The sequence below is a fragment of the Salmo salar genome, chromosome ssa04 (genome assembly GCF_905237065.1).
Source record: "Salmo salar chromosome ssa04, Ssal_v3.1, whole genome shotgun sequence".
In the NCBI taxonomy this organism is placed as follows: domain Eukaryota; kingdom Metazoa; phylum Chordata; class Actinopteri; order Salmoniformes; family Salmonidae; genus Salmo; species Salmo salar.
The window spans coordinates 65,606,283-65,629,922 of record NC_059445.1 but is presented as its reverse complement, the minus strand read 5'-3'; the positions used below and the strand labels follow the sequence as shown (position 1 = coordinate 65,629,922).

At 46.0% G+C, this 23,640-nt stretch overlaps 1 protein-coding gene across 1 annotated transcript in view; it reads right to left on the bottom strand.

Moving 5' to 3' along the window:
• Positions 1-23,640, bottom strand: part of LOC106603663 (opioid-binding protein/cell adhesion molecule) — a 379,546-nt gene that overhangs the window by 204,263 nt on the left and 151,643 nt on the right. The window lies entirely within an intron of this gene.

The window sequence follows — 23,640 nt, the reverse complement described above, 5'->3', positions numbered from 1 at the left end:
TATGCTCTCTCTAATTCTCTCTTTCTCTCTTTCTGTCTTTCTCTCGGAGGACCTGAGCCCTAGGACAATGCCTCAGGACTACCTGGTATGATGACTCCTTGCTGTCCCCAGTCCACCTGGCCGTGCTGCTGCTCCAGTTTCAACTGTTCTGCCTGCGGCTATGGAACCCTGACCTGTTCACCGGACGTGCTTGTTGCACCCTCGACAACTACTATGATTATTATTATTTGACCATGCTGGTCATTTATGAACATTTTAACATTTTAACATCTTGACTATGTTCTGTTATAATATCCACCCTGCACAGCCAGACTGGCCACCCCTCATAGCCTGGTTCCTCTCTAGGTTTCTTCCTAGGTTTTTGGCCTTTCTATGGAGTTTTTCCTAGGGAGTTTTTCCTAGCCACCGTGCTTCTTTCACATGCTTTGCTTGCTGTTTGGGGTTTTAGGCTGGGTTTCTGTACAGCACTTTGAGAATATCAGCTGATGTACGAAGGGCTATATAAAAATAAATTTGATTTGATTTGATATAAGACGCTTCTAGCCCCTTCTTATTAATGGTATCTATTGCTTGACGAAAGTCATCTTAATTCTCGCTCAAAAAACTCCCGTGGTTTATTTTTCAAATTGCCATGTTTTGTTTCTAAATGTCTGCACAAGAGTGAAGGTTTCATTGAGTTGTGAGAGAACTTTTGCACATATAACACACTGTGGCTGAAGAAAGGCACTACTCCCAATATAAGTGAACCCCAAATCTCATCAAATTTGCACCTCTTCGATGGTACAACATCCCTGTCTGTTGTTCGGTGCTTTCCCGGGTAAGGGGGCAGTAGCTCTTCGGCTGCATCAGATTCACAACTGTCATTGTCCATGCTAGCTGGGCTAACAACAATTGTAGAATTACTGATGCTAGCATTGGATGTGCTCGTGGAAGCAGAACAACTTGTGTCGTCAGCAGGTGCAGGTGCAATACTGCTGGTAGTAGCAGTACTGCCAGTAGAGCTGGTGTCTCTATGGAAGCGGGCCTTGCTTTTTTTAACCAATGAGCAGCAGCTATACGTTTGGATACATACGGACCGTTAGTGGAATTCCCGTAAGAGAGCAACAGTTAATATGATTGGATGTTAATTATTTGACTAGGCTACATGTATTTGACATTGTGTTGTTATTTCGCTGAACACTAGATGGTTGAATTTTATTTTTGGCAGTGAAATGAGGCTAGTCAGGCGAAAAAAAAACCTCACCCAAATGTATAGCCCCGCAGGAAAATATATATGGACTGTTTGAAAAGGTGAAGATTTTTATATATATATATATATATATATATATATATATATATATATTTAAAAAATACATATTTTTTAAATGTGAATCACATTTTTATTTGGCGTACCGCCGACGGCATTGCGCGTACCCCTGGGTGTATGCGTACCCCAGTTTGGGAATACCTGGTCTAAAGGATCAAATACTGATTCTAGTGTAGACCTGATAAAATGCTAAATGAGTGTAATTCGGGAAAACATTACCAAGTACTGAGAAACAATCTAGCAGTCCAGCCTCAGTACTTAATTTCAATTGACTCAATGTATTTTGATGTTTCCCTTAGATACTGTACATGTCCAAATGCACTTCTAAAGACATCATCCAAATCATTCCACGACATAATGGCAAATGCGGAAAAACAACACTTACTGTTGCACTAATAAGAACCGTTTGCAGGCCCTTTCAGGGTGAGAGAACACCACCATTATCGCTGTCCCCGGATTTCTTAGGAATAAAGGGATACTTTGATTTACCATAGTGCCCACCAGGCCGTGTACCACTGGGGTGCTTGCTGATGTATTTCTTGCTTTACCTGCTGTCAGAATAAATGTAGACCGCATGGCTTCGAAGATAAGCTAGAGCCTTCAAAAACCTTTTAATGTCCAGAAAAAGTACATCTTTATTACTAAGCCTTCAAAAGTTACATATGCAGACAAATGTTGTTAATTTTCAGAGAGTTGCCATAAAGCATGCTTTTTGCATGTTTCGTCTAAATGAGAGGAAATTCTTAATTTATACAGTAGGGTGGCCGTTAGCCTAGTGGTTAGAGCATTGGGCCAATAACCAAAATGTTGCTGGTTTGAATAACTGAGCCTACAAAATGAAAAATGTGTCTGTGCCCTTGAGCAAGGCACTTAACCTTAATTTGCTCCAGGGGTGCCATACTACTACAGTATGGCTGTAAAACAACACATTTCACTGCGTCTATCCACTGTAAAGTATGTGACAAACAAATTTGTGTATTTTATTCAGAGTTGAGCTCAAGGTCAAGACCTTCATTGAATGGCCTTAGTATCAATGATACTGTAATTAGCATGCATTTAATTTCCTCCTGGGAAAGTCATGTAAAAGTCACCAACGCCTGATACAGGGTACTGTATCAGCATATCTATGTTGAGTATCTCTCCAGGGAACTGAGTAAATATCAGAGCTATTGATAATTCAGATAGAAGATGTCTGCACATTCAATTCATTTAAGGGCACCAGATGTCTAAATAATCCATGTATTCATGCCAGGATTACATTGAAGGATTTCGTCATGTAGTGTAACACTTTAAAGCAGAAAGAGAACAGTGAGAGGTCAATCCAGTGTCATGCCCATTGTTCTAACGTGTCAAGGTGTATTGTGCTGGATTGTGATGAGTATGAATGACTAGTGCGAGCCCCTGTCTAATGTTCAGTGTCAGCCTGAATGTCAGTGCATGCATAAATACATTCAATGTAAAGGCATCAATAGAAGAAAGGCATTTCAATAATTTCTATGAAACATAGTTATCTTCCTTTCTTAGAATTGTTATATCTATATCATAAACTGTTGATATAGATACAGTATAGCCTACTATAGAATTTCATGAATCTACAGTATAAACTGTCTTCCTTGATGTGTTAGAATAAAGCAACACCCAACTCAACAGATACTAATGTAAGTGTGCTCTTATTCAATGCAAATGTTACTTCTTTGGGCACCAGACTAAGTGTCTAAGGTCCCTTCCTACTCTTGTTTGTAGTACACAGTGGGGAAATGATCCATGCATGGAGTCCAGCACACAATGCCAGTCTAATTTGTCATTTCACAGAGCGCAGCACCCTTTCTCATAAACACATCGCTGGCTAGCAAAGCAAGGTCATCCACTGCATCTGACCCTCTCATGACAAAACAATGAAGGTTGGCTCGATTATGTATATTACACGGTTTCCAGTCTCGCTGTGACTAAAGACTCTTTCAAAGTACTGTGAATTCCCTAGATACACTTGTGAATTTACTCCTAATCCCCAGGTAATTGAAATGGTTGACTCAGCCATACAGTGAAAATTGCAATGTTCCACAGCCCTATGTATTGTAGCTTAAAGGCCAACTCCTTAATTTGAAATCAATAAAACAGCAACATTTCCACTTGGGTTCCTATAAAAGTGAGGGATGTAAAACGTCCTTATATTTTGGGTTATGGTGGGGTTTGACAGTTGATCAAAGCTCATGACGTGGGGCATTTATGAGTTATATTTGTATATATCATTAATTTACATTAATTAAAATGTCTGTAAATATCAGAGTAGGCCTTTAAATAAGATGAGGTCGTTCAAGCTGATAGACAGGTCTGATGTTATAGGCAGTCTATAGTCAACAACATGTTGTCATCCTAATCTGCTGGGGGTGTTTCAGAAACAAGTGTTTCACCAAGACATCCCCCCCCACCTAGCAACCAATGCTAATTAAGACCACATATCTTAGATTTGCTGAGGTCAGAACGAGGGGTTTTAATTAAAATGCCATTGAGTTCGATTTGCACGTCGTGCACGAAGACCTACTCAGGTTGCACCACAGGCTAGATAGAGTTTTAATTAACTCTTATCTTAGCCCAATTTTTCCAGCTCGGGTCATCATCATAATTCCCCCACTATCGCCCTAATAATAAATTGAACAACGCCTCTGTAAATCCAAGAGGCTGCGTGCATGTCAAAACAAACAGTGACCCCTATATCCCCAGTTCAGTCCACACCCAATCAATCCTCATGCATACAAATATGCATATTTCAGTGGATGCAATTAGGAGGACAATGCATTGGATGTGTTATGTCATATATGTGCAGTACGTCATTGCTCTGTCTCTCTCTCTCTTCTGTGTCACTGAGCCATTGGGCCCGCCCTGCAACCTCATTGGATAACGCTGGGCAGGCCTGGGCCAGCTCTCTTTTTTCACTGTGAGACTCGTCAATGTGCATTTTGCTAGCTGTCATTCAAATGGCGATGGACTGGAACTCAAATTGGCTGGAACTCAAATTGCTAGGGGGCTGGCTCAAGTGGGCCAAGCTTGCAGTACTCAAAATGGTGCTGCATTGCTTCTAGAAAAGTGTAGCTTTCAAACTAGGGATTTAATGGCTAATTGAGGTAAGACAGTAATTCTGCTTATAGATTATGCATGTATGAACTACACATTGACACATCCAGCCCAAAGCGGGAGGTTAAAAAGATACTACAGTACGTAGTCGCCAGAGTTATGGAACGTGTCTTTTAATATGTGGTCTGGAAGCCCTTGGATGTAGGTCTATGCAGGACAGAATTAAATAACATGCTTACAATAACAATGCTCAGTTGTCCTAGCACAGTAATGTGCACTGCATGCCGTGAAGACCCTGAGGACACATAAGTGCTTATGATAATGCCATGGAAAGATGTCTCGGCAGAGCTACTCAACAACCAGCTTCTATTGTTTGCACTATATACTCTACTAATTTTGTACATTGCAAAACAATGATGTATGGTAGCTACTGTAGGTATAGGTAAAATGTATTTACAGGGTTCTCAGGCTCCCAAGTGGCGCAGCGGTCTAAGGCACTGCATCTCAGTGCAAGAGGTGTCACTACAGTCCCTGGTTTAAATCCAGGCTGTATCACATCTGACTGTGATTGGGAGTCCCATAGGGTGGCACACAATTGGCCCAGTGTCATCCGGGGTAGGCTGTCATTATAAATAAGAAGTTGTTCTTAACTGACTTGCCTCGGTAAATAAAGGTAAAAAATATAATCATAATTACAATAAAAAAAAAAAAAACATGTACTAAACATTGTTACACAATACATACTCACAAACTTTAGTGGGACCAAATATCTTGTCATTTACACATTGACATTGAGGCCTACAATGAGCTGAACACACAAAACAAAAGATATTATATCACTATTAGCCTGTTGGGGATAGGGGGCAGTATTTGCACGGCCGGATAAAAAACGTACCCGATTTAATCTGGTTACTACTCCTGCCCAGTAACTAGAATATGCATATAATTATTGGCTTTTGTCACGTCCTGGCCAGTAGAAGGTTAATTGTTTTTGTAGTTTGGTCAGGACGTGGCAGAGGGTATTTGTTTTATGTGGTTCGGGGTGGTGTGTTTGTGTAAAGGGTGTTTGATTTAGTATTTCCGGGTTTTTGGTTGATGGTCTATGTGTTTGTATTCTATGGTTAGTCTGGTGTGTGTGTTTCTATGTTTGGTTAATTGGGGTTGGGACTCTCAGTTGAAGGCAGGTGTTGTCTATCTGCCTTTGATTGAGAGTCCCATATATTAGGGTGTGTTTGTGTGTGTGATTTGTGGGTGATTGTTCTGTGTTGAGCCTATGCTTTGCAGACTGTCAGTTTATCGTTCGTTTTCTTGTTTGTTGTTTTTGTATTCGTGTTGATTTAATTAAATGTTCAAAATGAACAACTGCACACCTGCTGCGTATTGGTCTACCTTTTCTGATGACGATTTCGCATTATCGTCAGAAGACGAAGATACTTGTGACAGCTTTGGATAGAAAACACACTAAAGTTTCTAAAACTGTTTGAATGGTGTCTGTGAGTATAAAAGAACTCATATGGCAGGCAAAAACCTGAGAAGATTCCTTACAGGAAGTGGCCTGTCTGACAAGTTCTTGTTCTTCTTGGCTCTGTTTATTGAAAACTGAGGATCTTTGCTGTAACGTGACACTTCCTACGGCTCCCATAGGCTCTCAGAACCCGGGAAAAAGCTGAATGATGTAATTCCAGCCTCTGGCTGAAAAACATTAGCGCGTTTGGATAGTGGCCGGTCAGAGTACCATCAGACTGAGGCTCGTGCACGAGTCGACCCCATGTTTTATTTTCTTTCGTCTTTGAACGTAAACATGCTTTCCCGGTCGGAATATTATCGCTTTTTTATGAGAAAAATGGCATAAAAATTGATTTTAAACAGCGGTTGACATGCTTCGAAGTACGGTAATTGTCACGTCCTGGCCAGTATAAGGGTTAATTGGTATTGTAGTTTGGTCAGGACGTGGCAGAGGGTATTTGTTTTATGTGGTTCAGGGTGGTGTTTTTGTAATAAGGGCATTTGATTTAGTATTCCGGGGTTTTGGGGCACTGTTTGAAATTCACGTATTTCTATGTTGATCTAGTTAGTTGTATGTCTATGTTTGGTTAATTGGGGTGGACTTCCAATTGAAGGCAGCTGTGTGGTGTTGCCTTTGATTGGAAGTCCTATATTAGTTGGGTGTGTTTGTCTGTTTAACCTGTTGGGTCTAGGGGGCAGCATTTGCACGTCTGGATAAAAAAAATGTACCCGATTTAATCTGGTTACTAATCCTACCCAGTAACTAGAATATGCATATACTTATTATATATGGATAGAAAACACTCTAAAGTTTCCAAAACTGTTTGAATGGTGTCTGTGAGTATAACAGAACTCATTTGGCAGGCAAAACCCTGAGACATTTTCTGACAGGAAGTGGATACCTGATGTGTTGTATTGACTTTAAACCTATCCCATTGAAAAACACAGGGGTTTAGGAATATTTTGGCACTTCCTATTGCTTCCACTAGATGTCACCAGCCTTTACAAAGTGTTTTGAGTCTTCTGGAGGGAGATCTGACCGAACAAGAGCCATGGAACGGTGATGTCCCATTAGACACCTGGCGCGCTACTTCATGTTGGGTACCCTCGTTCCAATACGTTATAAAAGAGTATGCATTCGTCCACCTTGAATATTATTCATGTTCTGGTTAAAAAAGGCCCTAATGATTTATGCTATACAACGTTTGACATGTTTGAACGAACGGAAATATATTTTTTCCCCTCGTTCATGACGAGAAGTCCGGCTGGCTTACATCATGTGCTAACGAGACGGAGATTTTTGGACATAAATGATGAGCTTTTTTGAACAAAACTACATTCGTTATGGACCTGTGATACCTGGAAGTGACATCTGATGAAGAGAATCAAAGGTAATGGATTATTTACATAGTATTTTCGATTTTAGATCTCCCCAACATGACGTCTAGTCTGTATCGCAACGCGTATTTTTCTGGGCGCAGTGCTCAGATTATTGCAAAGTGTGATTTCCCAGTAAGGTTATTTTTAAATCTGGCAAGTTGATTGCGTTCAAGAGATGTAAATCTATAATTCTTTAAATGACAATATAATATTTTACCAATGTTTTCTAATTTTAATTATTTAATTTGTGACGCTGACTTGACTGCCGGTTATTGGAGGGAAACGATTTCCTCAACATCAATGCCATAGTAAAACGCTGTTTTTGTATATAAATATGAACTTGATAGAACTAAAAATGCATGCATTGTCTAACATAATGTCCTAGGAGTGTCATCTGATGGAGATTGTAAAAGGTTAGTGCATCATTTTAGCTGGTTTTATGGTTTTGGTGACCCTGTCTTTGACTTGACAAAACATTACACACAACTCTTGTAAATGTACTGTCCTAACATACTCTAAATTTATGCTTTCGCCGTAAAACCTTTTTGAAATCGTAAAACGTTGTTAGATTAAGGAGATGTTTATCTTTCAAATGGTGTAACATAGTTGTATTTTTGAAAAATTTGAATTTTGACATTTATTTGGATTCAAATTTGCCGCTCTTGAAATGCACCTGCTGTTGATGGAGTGCACCACGGGTGGCACGCTAGCGTCCCACCTAGCCCCAAGAGGTTAATTGTGGGAGATTGTTCTGAGTTTAGCCTTGTGCCTTGCCAGACTGTGTGTTGATCGTTCGTTCTCTTTTGTTATTTTGGTGTTCATTTTGGAGTTAATAAACCTCAAGATGAGCTTACATATACCTGCTGCGTTTTGGTCCTCCTTAACCAACGACAATCGTGACAGAATCTCCCACCAAACCAGGACCAAGCAGCAGAGGAAGGAGCAGAGGGAATTTGGATTGGATACATGGAAGAAATGGAGCAAAGACCGGGAATGCTACCGAGGAACACGACTGGCGATTAAACCCGAGAGGCAACCCCAATAATTTTTTTGGGGGGGCATATGGGTAGTTTGGCGGGGCAAGTTTGGAGCCCCAGGCCAAATCCCCGGACTGTTTCTCGGAGGCCAGTTAATGGACAGGTATTATGCTTAGGGGTAATGGGTGTTATGGCGAGGCCAAGTGTTTTTAGGCCAGTACGCGCTATACCAGCGCCCCGCAGTTACCAGGGGGTAGTAGGCATTCAGCCAGAAAGGGCGATGCCAGGTTTAAGCTCGAGACCGCCAGTAAGCCTCCATGCTCCTATATATCCTGTTCCCGCTCCACGCACTAGCCTAGAGGTGCGTGTTCACAAGCTGGCATATCCGGTACCAGCACCACGCACCAGGATTATAGTGCGTCAGCCCAGTCCAGTACGTCCTGTTCCCGCTCCACGCACTAGCCTAGAGGTGCGTGTTCACAAGCTGGCATATTCGGTACCAGCACCACGCACCAGGATTATAGTGCGTCAGCCCAGTCCAGTACGTCCTGTTCCCGCTCCACGCACTAGCCCTAAGGTGTGTGTTTCACAGCTGACATATCCAGTACCAGCACCACGCATCAGGCATCTAGTGCGTAAACCCAGCTTCGCCAGTCTAAAGTCGCCAGAGCTGCCCGCCAGTCAACAGTCACCAGAGCTGCCCGCCAGTCAACAGTCACCAGAGCTGCCCGCCAGTCAACAGTCACCAGAGCTGCCCGCCAGTCAACAGTCACCAGAGCTGCCCGCCAGTCAAGTCACCAGAGCTGCCCGCCAGTCAACAGTCGCCAGAGCTGCCCGCCAGTCAACATTCGCCAGATCTGCCCGCTAGTCAGGAGCCGCCAGAGCTGCCCGCTAGTCAGGAGCCGCCAGAGCAGCCCGCTAGTCAGAAGCCGCCAGAGTGGTCAGACTGCCCGGAACTGCCAGAGTGGTCAGACTGCCCGGAACTGCCAGAGTGGCCAGACTGCCCGGAACTGCCAGAGTGGCCAGACTGCCCGGAACTGCCGGAGTGGCCAGACTGCCCGGAACTGCCGGAGTGGCCAGACTGCCCGGAACTGCCGGAGTGGCCAGACTGCCCGGAACTGCCGGAGTGGCCAGACTGCCCGGAACTGCCGGGGTGGCCAGACTGCCCGTAACTGCCGGAGTGGCCAGACTGCCCGGGACTGCCGGAGTGGCCAGACTGCCCGGGACTGCCGGAGTGGCCAGACTGCCCGGGACTGCCGGAGTGGCCAGACTGCCCGGGACTGCCGGAGTGGCCAGACTGCCCGGGACTGCCGGAGTGGCCAGACTGCTGGAGTGGCCAGACTGCCCGGGACTGCCGGAGTGGCCAGACTGCCCGGGACTGCCGGAGTGGCCAGACTGCCGGAGTGGCCAGACTGCCCGGGACTGCCGGAGTGGCCAGACTGCCCGGGACTGCCGGAGTGGCCAGACTGCCCGGGACTGCCAGAGTGGCCAGACTGCCCGGGACTGCCGGAGTGGCCAAACTGCCCGGGACTGCCGGAGTGGCCAGACTGCCCGGGACTGCCGGAGTGGCCAGACTGCCCGGGACTGCCGGAGTGGCCAGACTGCCCGGGACTGCCGGAGTGGCCAGACTGCCGGAGTGGCCAGACTGCCCGGGACTGCCGGAGTGGCCAGACTGCCCGGGACTGCCGGAGTGGCCAGACTGCCCGGGACTGCCGGAGTGGCCAGACTGCCCGGAGCTGCCGGAGTGGCCAGACTGCCCGGAGCTGCCGGAGTGGCCAGACTGCCCGGAGCTGCCGGAGTGGCCAGACTGCCCGGAGCTGCCAGACTGCCCGGAGCTGCCAGACTGCCCGGAGCTGCCAGAATGTCCCCGAGCTGCCAGAGTGCCCCGAGCTGCCAGAGTGCCCCGAGCTGCCAGAGTGCCCCGAGCTGCCAGAGTGCCCCGACCCTAGAGAGGGACATAAACTCAGTACCTTGGTCTGTTTGGATCTCGTTCGGGGCAGTCCCGCCGACCCTAGAGAGGTTAACCTGTTGGGGCTAGGGGGCAGTATTTGCACAGCCGGATAAAAAACGTACCCGATTTAAACTGGTTACTACTCTTGCCCAGAAACGAGAATATGCATATAATTAGTAGATTTGGATAGAAAACACTCTAAAGTTTCTAAAACTGTTTGAATGGTGTCTGTGAGTATAACAGAACTCATATCGCAGGCCAAAACCTGAGAAGATTCGATATGTCTGACAATTTGTTCTCCTTCTGTGGCATCTCTATTGAAAATACAGCATCTCTGCTGTAACGTGACATTTTCTAAGGCTTCCATTGGCTCTCAGAAGGCGCCAGAAAGTGGAATGACGTCTCTCCTGTCTCTGGGCGAAAAACAGCAGGAGATTTTGTGAGTGGTCAGGCTGGGAACAGTGACACTGGAGATGTGAATTCTCAATTTTTATCTTTCAGCCTTTGAATGAATACAACGTCGCCCGGTTGGAATATTATCGCTATTTTACGAGAAAAATAGCATAAAAATTGATTTTAAGCAGCGTTTGACATGCTTCGAAGTACGGTAATGGAATATTTTTACATTTTTTTGTCACGAAATGTGCTCGCGCGTCACCCTTCGGATACTGACCTGAACGCACGAACAAAACGGAGGTATTTGAATATAACTATGGATTATTTGGAACAAAACAACATTTGTTGTTGAAGTAGAAGTCCTGGGAGTGCATTCTGATGAAGAACAGCAAAGGTAATCCAATTTTTCTTATAGTAAATCTGAGTTTGGTGAGGGCCAAACTTGGTGGGTGTCAAATTAGCTAGCCGTGATGGCCGGGCTATGTACTCAGAATATTGCAAAATGTGCTTTCACTGAAAAGCTATTTTAAAATCTGACACCGCGATTGCATAAAGGAGTTCTGTATCTATAATTCTTAAAATAATTGTTATGTATTTTGTGAACGTTAATCGTTTGTAATTTAGTAAATTCACCGGAAGTTTGCGGTGGGTATGCTAGTTCTGAACATCACATGCTAATGTAAAAAGCTGGTTTTTGATATAAATATGAACTTGTTTGAACAAACCATGCATGTATTGTATAACATAATGTCCTAGGAGTGTCATCTGATGAAGATCATCAAAGGTTAGTGCTGCATTTAGCTGTGGTTTTGGTTTTTGTGACATATATGCTTGCTTTGAAAATGGCTGTGTGATTATTTTTGGCAGGGTACTCTCCTGACATAATCTAATGTTTTGTTTTCGCTGTAAAGCCTTTTTGAAATTGGACAATGTGGTTAGATAAAGGAGAGTCTTGTCTTTAAAATGGTGTAAAATAGTCATATGTTTGAGAAATTGAAGTTATAGCATTTTTGAGGTATTTGTATTTCGCGCCACGCGATTCCACTGGCTGTTGAGTAGGTGGGACGCAAACGTCACTTCCCACGAGCTGTGGGAAATGTATCGTATAGTGTGTGTGTGTCAGGCTTACAATGATGGCAAAAAACAACATTTGAGAGTGCGCTGATCCTGATGCTAGAGGGGTACGCAGCTGGAGGTTGAATGTTTGAAGGGGTACGGGACTATAAAAAATTTGGGAACCACTGCTTTAGACAAACGTATCACAAACTTACCTTTTACATTAGATAATAAAGCCTTTGAAACAGAGATGAAACTTAATCAGCCGGAAATCACATGTTAACTGTGCCATCACAGAGAGACATGAAGTCTGAAATAGATATAGAAAGAAAGCTATGAACTCATTGCCTCTGTTTTGCCAGATTGTTTATAATAATATATATATGTTTATAGGGCTTTCATAGAATCTCAAAGTGCTTCACGAGCAAAAAACAAACAAGCATTACATCATGACAGGTTAGTTGACCAAGTTTTTTGTAAACTGCATCCTCCAAAGATGGAGCGGGTCAGTTCATGGCTTGAGCGGAGAGAGCTGGTCAGAGGATGGGAGATGATAGTGATGGAGTCGGTTGGTGGTCTTGTAGAGGGCAAGTGTGGGAACCAGCCTGAGTCTTATAGCTAGCCACTGGACTTCTCCCCTTCCACTCTGTGTAGCACCCACTTGGTTGATGCCTCAGCAGTTCTTGGCGCTAGAAAGCTTACCACACAAAGTTCAGAATAGTAGCCAGTCATCCTCACTACGAGCCTTCTGCCTCAGCACTGCTGCATTCCTCTCTCTCCCATTCCTCTCACGCTTCAGGAAACTCCTCCAATAATGTTCTCAGAAGATCAGGAGTTGGCAGCCAGGTGAAACAGAAAAGCTGGTACTGTCCAGATGCATTTATCAAACACATTTTTTTGCCATGTATCACTAACCAGACAAGCCAAAAAGTGTTAACCTGTCAGTCAATCTGTAAATTCCTGGCAAAAAAACACAGATATATGCAATTAAAACTCAATGTTATCAAAAACAAAAGAGCTGATTAAAAATCAACAATAAAAAACACTGAAAAAAGTAACTAAATATGTATTAATTTATGTGGCGTACAGCAGGTCAGCCACCAGGGGGAGACTTGTCGAGGCCTGGTGACAGACGGAGTATACATCACGAGGCGATGGCTCCATCTACTGGACGTGCCAGGTCTCGACGGGCTCTCCGGCCAGGACTAATTGGGGCGGATTGGGGATTGGTGAGTAATCAAGGGCTGATTGCTCACCATCTGTACAATTCCCATAAAGCTGCTAGAAGGGCTGCACACAGGGGAGAGACTGGGGGAGGAAAGTACTCCCGTATAGTTGGGGAAGGTACCAGAGGTAACAGGAGGGAGTTCAGTTTTTGATCCCCATAGGATACAGCAAGACCCGAAGCCCAGAAGACGGTATCCCGGAGAGGGTCTCTTGGGGGAGACCTATTCTTTTCTTTTGGACTACGTACGTTTGAACAGACAGCACTACGGGAAAGATGGCCAAGGCAGAAGTGGGCCAGTCTTCTGGCCGCATTCTTCTCTGGGAATGCCCAAAAGGCGTATTGGGACCTGAACGATGAACAGGCTGCTAACTATGACGGACTCAAATGAGAGATACTCAGCCGCTACTGGTATAGCCTGGCCCATCGGGCTCAACTATTCCACAACTGGAGGTTCGTAGCCGACGAATCCCCCCCGAGCCCAGATGAGCGACCTACTCCGCGTCACCAGGGGATAGCTCCTAACCGACGTATCCACTCTCTCCATCCTAGACAAAGTGGTCCTGGATCGCTTCCTACGGGCACTACCCCACGACATGAAGAGGGCAGCGAGTCTATGCGCGGGCCAGACCTTGGAGGGCCTCCTGGAAGCAGTGGAGACACATCAGAACACTCAGGCCCTGCTGAGTGGGAGCCGGGCCGAGTCGGCACCCGTTCGAGAAGTCGGAAGGACAGCCCCACTGCTGTGTACCCCGAACCGACAATCGGCAGGGCCAAAGGACTGCAAACCCATGGAGAGACGACTGGGGTAGGGCCGACCCGCCACCGACAGGTAGATGGAGACCAAAGGAGGTGTTTGAGTGTGGTACCCGGGGGCACATTGCCTGGAATTGCCCGGCTCGAGAGGAGTCGATGCCATCAGCTAGCCCCGGAGGCGAGGTAGGTCACGCAGTGAACTACGTCACCTCCTGTTGGGCACCCATGGTCCCGGTGAAGGTTGACGGACACGACACGGAAGCTCTATTACACTCCGGAAGTATGGTTACCCTCGTAACCACGAGCTTGCTGAACCAGGATACCAAACGTAGTAGGGAGATGTCCATTTCCTGTGTTCATGGGGACACAAAGTGGTATCCAACCGTATGGGCCAACATCGTGATGCCACAAGGGAGCTGCCAGATGATGGTGGGTGCAGTACCAGAGTTGCCGGTACCTCTCCTACTGGGATGAGATTGTCCGCTGTTCGCGGCCCTGTGGAGGCACGAGCTGAGGAAGAAGGTACGAGCCGGCCGAAGACGAGTGCGAGGACGACCCATCGCCTGTGCGGCCTGGAAGCAAACGGTTGATCAACCTGTATCTACAGGTCCGGAGTCGGAGGGGGTGCCGGAACCCGACCCCCCTGCGGAACCACGGGAGGAAGAGCCCAGCCTCCCCCTCCTCGATTTCGAGGGGCCAGTCGAGACACCCCCTGGGGGCCAACTGAGGGGACAATTCGAGACGGCCTAGTGGGAGGATCCTAACATGAAAGCCGCCGCAGCCCAAGTGATAGCGGTGGATGGACAGCTACTTCCGGGGATGAGTGACTGGCGATACCCCCATTTCCAAATCAAGAATAACCTTTTGTATCAGGTGTCGTGCCAACAGGGGGAACTTCGAGAGGTATTGTTGCTGTCCCGACGGTACGTGGGAACCGTTTTTCAGCTGGCCTACACCCACCTGTTGGGGGCGCACCTGGGAATGGAGAAGACCCGGGAACGGATCGCCGCCCGCTTCCACTGACCCGGGATGAGGAGAGCCGTTGAAGATTACTGTAACAGCTGCCCGGAGTGTCAAATGACCGCCCCATAGGCACACTTCTGAAATCCACTGGTCCCCCTACCAATCATCGGGGTGCCCTTTGAACGCATCGCCATGGACTTAGTGGGACCCCTGGTAAAAACAGCACAAGGATACCGGTAGATCCTGGTCATAGTGGACTATACCACCCGGTATCCCGAGGCCATTCCCCTACTGTCGGCGGTATCCAAGGGAATCGTCCGGGAGCTGTTCCACCTCTTTAGCCGGGTGGGTATCCCGAACGAGATCCTAACAGACCAAGGTACTGAGTTTATGTCCCACCTAATGAAAGATATGTGTGCTCTCCTGCAGATCAAGCAGATCCGGACCTCTGTCTTCCACCCGCAAATGGATGGGCTCGTCGAGCGGTTCAATAAAACGCTCAAACAAATGCTGCGGAAGGTCATCAACCAGGACGGGAAGAACTGGGACCAGCTACTACCCCACCTAATGTTCTCAATCCGAGAAGTACCCCAGTCCTCCACTGGGTTTTCCCCTTTCGAACTCCTCTACGGGAGGAGGCCACGAGGCCTACTGGACCTCGCCAAGGAGGTGTGGGAAGCCCAACCAACGTGTTCCTGGCAACATGGCATGGGCCATACGAGGTGATCGAGAAGCTGGGACCTGTCAATTACCGTGTACGGCAGCCGAGGAGACGGAAACCCCAACAGATTTACCATGTGAACCTGTTGAAGAAGTGGCACGAGAGGACAGTCTTGGCTGTGTTGTGGTCGGGACCCAGGACGCCAACGGTACCAGTGGTGGTCCCGAGCAATGAGGACCCAGAAGCAAGAGCTCAGGGAGCTCGTCGATCGGAACATGGCGGTGTTCTCTGAGAAGCAGTACGAGGAAACAGTACGTGGAAACAGTACGAAAGAGGCCATATCGGATTCCGGAGGCCCGAAGGAAGGCCGTGGAGGCTATGCTGAGGATGGGGGGGTCGTTGAAGAGTCTCACAGTGCATGGTACAGTGCATGGTGCAGCCCCATCGTGTTGGTGCCCAAACCGGACGGTAGCCAGTGCTTCTGTAATGATTTCTGGGGTGTGAACAACATAAGCTTGTTCGACACCTACCCCATGCCGAGTACATCAGCACCCTTGACGTGACCAAAGGATATTGGCAGGTACCGTTGGCAGCCTCTTCCCGGAAGAAGACGACATTTTCGACACCAGACGGATTGTATCAGTATCATCATCCACAGCCAAGGTTGGGAAGAGCACCTCACATGCCTCCAGGCGGTGCTGGTAATGCTCAGACAAGCTGGGTTGACCGCGAACCCCAAGAAATGCAAACTAGGGTTTCGAGGAGGTGGAGTACCTGGGGTATTTGATTGGATGGGGGAACGTCAAGCCCCAGGAGAGGAAGGTTCACGTGGTATGTGACTGGCCCGTTCCACGCACCAAGACACAGGTCAAGTCCTTCCTGGGACTTGCAGGATACTATAGCCGGTTAATCCCCAACTTTGCGGCTATAGCTTCACCGATCTAACCAGGGCCCGCCTCCCGAAAACAGTGAAATGGACGGACGAGACAGAAGCGGCGTTCAGCCGCCTGAAGGAAACGCTGTGCTCCCATCCCATTCTCGTAACGCCCGATTTCCAGGTGCCGATGTTGGTCCAGACGGATGCATGTGATACGGGACTAGAGGCCGTTCTGTCCCAGATACACGATGGTGAGGAGCACCAAATCATGTACATCAGCCGAAAGCTGTTACCTAGAGAAAAAATTGTTGAGAAAGAGTGTCTAGTGGAGAAGTGGACGCTAGACACTCTCAAGTATTACTTGTTAGGTACCCACTTCACCCTGGTCATGGACCATGCTGCCCTGGTCAAGAATGGCAGACACAAACGATCGGGTCACCAGGTGGTTCTTGTCCCTTCAACGCTTCTCTTTTTCTGTTGTTCACAGGTCAGGGGCGAAGCATAGAAACGCCGATGCCCTATCGATTTGGGAGACATACGTCGCTCTGATGACAGTCCCCTCCCCGAAAGAGCTGGGGGGGGGGGGGGGTGGCGTACAGCAGGTCAGCCACCAGGGGGAGACTCGTCGAGGCCAGGTGACAGACGGAGTATACATCACAAGGCGATGGCTCCATCTGCTGGACGTGCCAGGTCTCGATGGGCTCTCCAGGACTATTTGGGGCAGATTGGGGATTGGTGAGTTATCAAAGGCTGATTGCTCACCAGCTGTACAACTCCCATAAAGCTGCCAGAAGGGCAGCACACAGGGGAGAGATTGGGGGAGGAAAGGACTCCCGTATAGTTGAAGGTAGCAGAGGTAACAGGAGGGAGTTCAGTTTTTGATCCCCACAGGATACAGCAAGACCCGGAGCCCAGAAGACGGTATCCCGGAGAGGGTCTCATGGGGGAGACCTATTCTTTTCTTTTGGACTATTATTTTAATAAACACCTTTGAAACTAAGCTAATCCTACTCTGTCCGTGTCTGATCTGTGTAAACGTTTTGACCCAACCCCCTGGTCTGTCACATTTACAAGAGCTCTGTGCTTAGGCTGCTACAAGTCTGCCATGGTAACTACAGAACTATTATATATGTAAAGGATAAACGCTGAGGTCCTGTACATTACCTTGGAAATAATGGACAACGCAGTGGGACGAGTCCCTTTGCGGAGTTCATTTTTCCAAGGTAATGTACAGAACAGAGGGGTTTATCCCGTTTATACCACAGTTGCCAAAGAAAACAATATAAAAGAGCACATTTAGCGAAATAAACTTTTTTTCTTTATTTTAATTTTTATAAGCAAATTCATACTTTCTCATCTTTTGGATGCTAGAGATGCGTCATTCTTTCGATTAGTTTGATATTTATGGGGCAACCCAGTTGTTTGCCAAATAAAATAATACTATAAGCACACATTTACCTTTAGAACAAAAACATTTCCATTTGATTTTTTCATTTACAGTATATAAGCAAATTCATACTTTCTCATCTTTTGGTTGCTAGAGATGCAACCCAGTCGCAACCCATTTGATTAGTTAGATATTTATGGACGCGACCAAGTCGTTCGTTCTTTATGTTCTATTGCCATGCTCACTGGCAACGTTCTAGCTACTGCCTAACACAGTCACGACCTCTGCAGCCTGAATGACTGCAAAGTAGCTGCTTTCTATTGACATTCATTTGGATACATCCATAACAATCAGCTGATAATGCCCGATTTCCATTCTTAAAGGGGACATCAGTAATTAACAGAACATAAATTCCTTCTCTTATACAATCAGAGTTACCTTTACCAAACCACAACTGAAACATTGCCCAGAACTTGTTGTAGTTATTTAGCATCTTTTGATTTGAACTTGAACAGTTCGTTTTTGTTTGTTTGTTTATAAGTCCAGTCTGTCTGGTGGATGGTGCCTTCGTTCTGGGTAGCCTTGGATTGTCTGGAGGCTCCTGAACATCCTCAGTGTGTGTTTGCTCCATTATAGCTTCTGCTATAGCAGCACCTTCATCAACACGTTCCCTTCTTTCAGCCTGGGGTCTCTTTACTGCCCCACCGTCCTCTACAGTTCCCTGTGTGTCACTCTCAGGAGCTCTCTGTGCCTGTCTTCTCTCGATTGTTGTGCTGTTTTCCATGGAATGCATTTGGTTAATGTGACACCACCACATTATGTCTGGGCTCACTTAAACCTGGTAAGTTCTGGGTCCCGTTTGTGTATGTACGGTCCCTCTTGTCCATTTCCCTCCCGTTCTGTAGTCTCGCACCATCACTTCCTGTCCTGTTTGGAGATTGCGCTCCCGGCCACCGGAGAGCATCTTGGCTTGTTTGTTCAGCACTTAATTTTTCCTGTTTGGCTTCATGATGTCCAGCTGTGTGCGGAGAGGCCTCCCGAACATCAGTGCGGCTGGGCTTTCATTTGTCGTGGCATGTGGGGTGTTTCGGTAGGAGGCCAGGAACTTGGCCAGTTTTATTTGCAAAGTCCCTTCGTCTCCTTTTGCTGCACGGAGTCCTTGCTTTTGGGTTTGCACAAAGCGTTCTGCCAGCCGATTGGTGGCAGGGTGGTACGGAGCTGAGGTTGATTGTTTGATTCCATTTACTGACATAAATCTTGTAAACTTGTCACTTACAAAAGCTTGCGCGTTGTCACTTACCAGCTGCAGCGGCAATCCGAAGCATGCAAACGTTGTTCTGAGACACTCTTTTGTCTGAGCTGAGGTGGAGGAGTCAGTGCAAAACACCTCTGGCCATTTGGAATGGGCATCAACTATAACCAGAAACATGTGCTTTTCAAAGGGAACAGCTTAGTCCACATGAATTCTCTGCCATGGCTCTGTGGGCCATTCCCATGGGTAGACTGGGACATGAGCAGGCATGTGAACATCCGCTACAGTTCTTCTCCATGTTTTCTATCTGTTGATCTAGACCGGACACCAGAAGTGGCTCCTTGCGAGCAGCTTCATTTTGACAATTCCAACATGACCTTCATGTAGTTGCTGCAAAACCTGATGTTGGCATTTCTGGGGTATCATGACTCTCATTCCCCACATCAAACATCCTTGATACGTTGTAATTCCGTTTCTCCACTGGAAATACGGAGTCAACTCCTTTCTGCCTGTAGCTGGCCATCCTGACATGGTGTAGGTGTATATTTTTGAAAAGGTCACATCTTTCCTTGTCTCCCGTTTGATAACTGTGCTTGTGACACGTAGTGCCTCGAGCTGAGTGGTATGGAAAATGTCCACTGCATCCACACTACTTTGACATTCTCTTGTACACGGCAGTCTGGATAATCCATCTGCATTTGTGTGGAGGGACGACGGCTTAAACTGAATGTCATACATATGACTGGCAAGGAACAAGGCATATCGCTGTAAACTGGCCACTGTCATTGCCGAATGCCTTTCTTTGGACTTAAAATAGAAAGCAACGGCTGGTGATCCATAACCAGTGTGAAACGCTTGCCATATAGGTATGCCTGGAATTTCTTGACACCCCACGCTAGCGCCAGTGCTTCTATGTCGATTTGTGAGTAGTTTTTCTCTGCATCATTCAATGTTCGTGATGCAAATGCAACTGGCCTCTCTGACCCATCTTTCAGTGTGTGTGAAAGGACGGCCCCTAAGCCATAAGGGGACGCATCACAAGCCAACTTCACTGGCAGTTCAGGGTCTTAATGCATCAGGACCTGTTCAGATGTGATGAGCCGTTTTGCTTCAAGAAACGCATTTTCACACTGTTCTGTCCACTGCCATGTCCCATTCTTTTCCAGGAGCTGATTTTAGAGGCTGGAGTACTGCTGAAAGGTTTGGGAGGAATCTTCTGTAGTAATTGATCAGTCCCGTGAAAGATCTCACTTCTGTGATATTTTGTGGTCATGGTGCCTGTACCACTGCATTGATTTTGTCCTGTGTAATGTGTAATCCATTGCGGTCGATTTCATGTCTACAGAAGACAATCTTGTTTTTGAAGAACTCACACTTCTGTAAGTTTGCCTGTAGACCATACTCTTTCAGTCTTTTCAGGACCTCTTCCAGGTTAGCCAGGTGCTCTTTGTAGGTGAGTCCTGTTATGATCATGTCATCCAGGATACACTGGATTTCTGGGATTCCTTGCAAAATCTGGTCAATAGTTTGTTGCCAAATGGCTGGGGCCAATGCAATGCCAAAAACCAGGCAGTTATACCTGTATAGACCTTTGTGTGTGTTTATTGTCAGGTACTGTTTGGAGCTCTCTTCAACCGGTAGCTGCAGGTAAGCCTGTTTCAGATCGATTTTACTGAAGTGTTTCCCACCAGCTAGTGCAGCAAAGATGTCATCCAGACGTGGCAGGGGTTATTGGTCCACTCGCAACATTGATCTGTCTTTGTTTACAATAGGAACTATGAGTGTGGCCCATTCGCTTCGGTCCACTTTCGTCAGGATCCCTGTATCCTGCAAGCGATCGATTTCCACTTCCACCTTTGGTCTCAGGGAGTATGGAACAGATCTGGCTTTGCAGAATTTGGGGTTTGCGTCATCTCTCAGTACAAGTTTGGCTGTGAAGCCTTTTACTGTTCCCATCTGATCACTGAAAACTGTGTTGTATTTCTTCCGCAAGTGTTCCAGTGTTTGGTCTGTGCCTTTCTCTTTGGACTGGAACGTGTGGAGCATTTTCAAGTCACACCAGTTCAGCTTTATTTTTGAAAGCCATTCCCTGCCAAATAATGGGGGACCAGTTCCAGGCACCACATACAGCTGTAACTGTGTTTTCTCCCCATAACTCACTCTGACCTGCAACACCTTTATTGGGCTTAATCTCTCTCCTGAGTAGGTCTTCAGAAACACATTTGTGTTCTTCAGCTTGATAGCCTTGAAGTGCTCATTGTAAACAGTTGTGGAAATTATAGACACTGCAGATCCTGTGTCAAGCTCCATTGTGAGGGGTTTGCCTTCGATTTCTGTTGTCACCCATATTATGCTACTGCTGTGAGAAGTCACTGTGTTTAACTCCATTGTACCAATTAATCGTTCATCTGAATCACTGCCACTGTTCTCTGCTAGTGCATTCACAGACCCTTTAATTTTCTCAGTTTTCCTGTTGTAACTGAATTTTGCTCTGCATGCTCTTTGAATGTGCCCCCTTCTATTGCATTTGTGACACATTTCGTCTTTGAAATGACAGTCCTCTGCTCTGTGACCATCTCTGTCACACCTGTTGCATTTTTCGGCTGTCGGCTGCATAAAAACTTGTGCAGGGAAGTTTGTGATAGGTCAGTATTTCTTTTACTTTGCAACTCTAATGCATCTTTAGTCGCGATTTCCATAGCCACAGCAATTTCAACAGCCTTTGCAAACGTGAGATCTGGTTCTGTGAGCAAACGTTTTTGAATGTGTTCATGTTTCAGTCCACAAACAAATCTATCCCTTAATGTGTCCTTTAGGTTCTCTCCAAACTGGCAATGTTCAGACAGTTTCTTCAACTCTGCTACATATGTACTAACACCCTCCCCCTCATTCCGATCTCTCTTGTGGAAATGAAAATGTTCCGCGATGAGGAGTGGTTTAGGTGATTGGTGATTTTGCAATATCTCCACAATCTCTGTGAATGTTTTATTGGAGGGCTTCAGAGGGGCAGTCAGATCTCTTAGCAAACTGTACGTTTTTTGGCCAATTAAACTCAACAACGCTGGTACTCGCTTGTTATCAGCAATGTCGTTTGCAATGAAGTACTGTTCCAGCCGTTCAATGTAAGTTGCCCAGTTTTCTTGCGTGTCATCAAACACATCTATTTTCCCGATTCTAGCCATTCTCTTTACCTCCGGCTCCACGGGTCTTTGATCTGCCGCCTTGTTCTCGTCAGCTCTCCCCTCGTCGTCACTGCTTGCTAGCTGTTGTGCTACAGGGTCAAAATCTTCCTCTCTTCCTACGAGCTCCATCTGCATTCGTGATGCACACTGCAGGTAATCATTCTCATCGCCATTGTAGTGTCTTAGCTGTTATTGCTTATTTATATAATAAGAAAGACTTTGAATACAAGGAATTGAACTGGAGCTTCACATTTACTAAAACGAGTTAGTACCAGATTAACATAGAACAACACTGCGCATGGGTGCTCCATTCTTAAAGGGGACATCAGCAATTAACAGAATATAACAATAATGTATCCAATTTCAGTTTGTGTGGTTGTTGGTTTAGGATTCTGTAACTTTGTAGCAAGTACAGTCTGCATGTGTAGGCGCTTATTGAGACATGATTGCAAGCTGTCCAGATATTTTTTCGAACTGTCCCGTTATCTGGTTTTAATGTCCATTCTAAAATGCCCTTCTAGCCAATCAGAAACGATTATTCAACAATGCTGTGGTATAATTCGTTTTTACTTATCAATTTCATCAGCATTAGCCAGTTCATATATATGTATGTGAATAAGTAAATCTGTCTTTAACCCAAGGTCAAATGCAATTTGGAGAAGGCTACAATGGCAACAATGTGCAATCTAAAAAGGAGTGTACCAGCTTGTGGTTATACTTAGTTAGGTGTAAACTCAACTGTCATCCTAAGATGAATTCCACTAACTTCAAGGAGAATGATTCTTAGTTCTGAATTTCCATCAGAATGTTACTCAAATGGAACTAATACCTCAGGATGGATGGAATCAACCATTCTGATCAAATTTAGAGCTGGCATATGGCAAAGTTTGCAAAAATATGCGTAAGGTATCAAATATTTCAAAAGAGGTCAGGAATAATTTTAGATGCATAATCGTCCAATTTCAAGAGAGGACACCATTGCAGTTTTGCTAGCGGCTCAGCCAATTGGCACAGACGTTCAATAATGAATGACCATTCTAGGCCAATATAATGGCCCTATACTGGACCACGCTCAGGGTCGTCTCTAGCCTTTTGGGGACCCTAAGCGAGATTTGGTTTGGTGGGCCCCCCACCTCAAGGTAAAACATTTTAGTGGTCCCCTTCTTGACAACGGAGAGCAACATTTTAGTTTTAAAGTTAATTTCCTGCAATTCTACCCATTTTGCAATCGAGTGGAGAGAAACTTTTGCAATTTTAAATATAATTTCCTACAATTCTACACATTTTGTCATGACTTATGTCATGTTAATATGATATCTGAGAGAGAATGACTAACACAATCAATGGGGGCCCCCTGGAGTTCAGGGTCCCTGGGCACATGCCCTGCATGCCCAGTCGGTTTTCGGCCATGATTAATATAAGTTCAGATCGCTGGCAAGACTAATAACCAATCTACAAATGTACATGGCTGATTGCCAGCTAATTGAGGGACTGACATAACAAGAGAAACTCTTGATGCACATCCAAATTTCGAAATTGCACCGTGTATTCTACTATTTTTACTCTCAGTAGTAAGTTGAGACCCTGACAGTTCCTAAAAAAACGCTTATGTCGCTTATGCTTGGAGCTGGCCCTGACCAAACTGACAACCACAGTCCACACTTACCTTCGCTGTTGCTGGTGTTGCCTTTAG